At 33.8% G+C, this 2,263-nt stretch overlaps 1 pseudogene across 1 annotated transcript; it reads right to left on the bottom strand.

Moving 5' to 3' along the window:
• Nucleotides 1–1,363: 1,363 nt before the first annotated feature.
• On the bottom strand, nucleotides 1,364–2,257 carry LOC100946713 (annotated as a pseudogene). Its single transcript, XR_001161891.1, has one exon. The product of XR_001161891.1 is annotated as a DDB1- and CUL4-associated factor 13 pseudogene (transcript).
• Between the last annotated feature and the right edge of the window lie 6 nt (nucleotides 2,258–2,263).

Raw genomic sequence — 2,263 nt, forward strand, 5'->3', positions numbered from 1 at the left:
ATACATGTACATTTTATTAATCCAGTCATGTATTGATGGACATCTAGGTTATTTCCACATCTTTGCAATTGTGAATTATGCTGCTATAATCACTTGAATGCAAATGTATTTTTTATAAAGTATCTTTTTATCCTTTGAGTATATACTTAGTAATGGGATTGCTAGATCAAATGGTAGGGTCTACTTTTAGTTCTTTGTGGCATCTCCAAATTATTTTCCATAGAAGTGGTACTAGTTTGCAGTTCTATCAACAGTGTACAAATGCTCCTCTCTCTCTGCACCCTTGCCAGCACCTGTTGCTTTGGGACAATTTGTTAAGTGCCATTCTCATTGGAGTTAGGTGATCTCACAATATCCTGTTGATATTTTTTTTAAATTTTCCCTGTGATATGACATGAATTTTAGTCCCATGGGAACAGTCAAACTTTATATTTTTATATTCATTTTCCAATGTCTAAAATGGCACCTGAAAAAACCTAGTAATGTAATAAATATTTTTTAATAAAGCATCCCAAGTGTTTATTTCAGAAAAGTTTTCTTCTAGTATATCATTTGTTATGATTAATATTTATGTATCCTTTTCTACTTCAGGACGACCATTTACATATGAAGTTTCTGTGCCTTTCATATTTGTCAATCTTATTAAAATTTTAACTTTGGCACTTATATTTTACATATGCTTACGTATGAGATCCTGATTGCATATATTCTCAGTTATATTATTCTTTTTGTGGTTCTAAAATTATTTCTTCTATTTCTTTCTTCAGTACTGCTAGATACCTGTTTAATTGCCTGTTAAATCATTCTATCTAGATATCAGAAAGGAATTTAAAATTTTACATGCCCCAAATCTAATTTATAATCTACACCAGAATCATAGTCCTCTTTTAGTTGTTCTTACTTTAGCGATAACACCATCATCTATCTAATTCTATGAGACTGAACTTTTAGAGTTATTTTAGTACAACCCTTTTTCATCACCCCATCCTAATCACCAAGTTAATTCCCACTCCAGTAAATCCTTCCTATAAAACATGCCTTTTGTACATCTGTTTCTTTCCATCTGTTCTGCCACCAAATAATCTTCACTACCAATGTTACTTGCCTAAAGGTAGGAAGCAGCCAGATGGTACAGAGCCTTGTAACATTATAGTAAGGAGCTTAAATTTCATTAAAATAAAAAATTGGGAGGCTTGGGGGCTAAGCATTTTACATATCTTATCTTATTTAATCCTTCCAACCCTCTGAGATAAACAGAGGTAAAACTATTTGGCATATGCATAAACTAAGTAGTTTCTCAAGCCACAGAGCTAACAAACGATAGAACTAGGATTCAAACAAAATTCTGTTTGTTTGTTTTGCAATAAAACCAGACCTAGTACTTTTATTTGTAGAGTTATCAAAATCAAAAGTAACCGATAATTATGTATCAGGATTGTTAGGAATATCAAATATTATTTCACAACTGCCACTACGTGTTTCCTCTTCTCTAACACAACTGGTACAGATCCAGGTTTGCTGTGTTTAAGACGGTTCACTTCCTTTCATCGATGCACTTCTTTCATGACACCCTGTTCCTGAATCTAGCTGTAGATAGATTTTGGTAGGTGTCAATGACGAGCTAAACGTTTTATATGGGGATGATATCGAAATTTCTCCTTCAACTTCTGGTTATAATTCTTGGGTGCTTTCTCTTGTGATGGAAGCACACCCAATTTTTCAGAAGCATTGGCTTTCCACAGACGAATGTTCATTTCATCAGATCCACACATAATATACTTGTTGTCAGAGGTCCATTTTACACAAATAACATGTTGCATTCTTTTTATGTGGTAGACTTCCCTGCTTCGACTCTTGTCCAAAGGAAAGATTCGAATAGATTTATCAAAACTAGCAGACACAAACTCCTTCCCAGTGGGAGAATAATCCACATCAAGTACTGCAGATACATGATCCATATGAACCATCACAGGCGTGTTCAATGCACACATATCAAAAGTATATAAATTGTAATCTTCATTTGCTTCAGTAAAAATGAAAGCTTCCATAGGGTTCCAACAGATTTTATTTGTTCTCATATCTAAGATAACCTTTTTCAGAGGAGTAGATTGTCTCATATCATATAGTACTATATTCCTGTCAGAAGCACAGCTTCCCAAAAGAAATGTCTCAATTGGGTTAAATTTAACACTACTGATACTGTCAAATCCCCAGGTCATTGAACATATAGGACTGGTTCTTTGCTCATCCCAAATGTCTACTT

This window comes from Otolemur garnettii, unplaced genomic scaffold, assembly GCF_000181295.1.
Source record: "Otolemur garnettii isolate 467f Iridium unplaced genomic scaffold, OtoGar3 scaffold02686, whole genome shotgun sequence".
Lineage (NCBI taxonomy): Eukaryota > Metazoa > Chordata > Mammalia > Primates > Galagidae > Otolemur > Otolemur garnettii.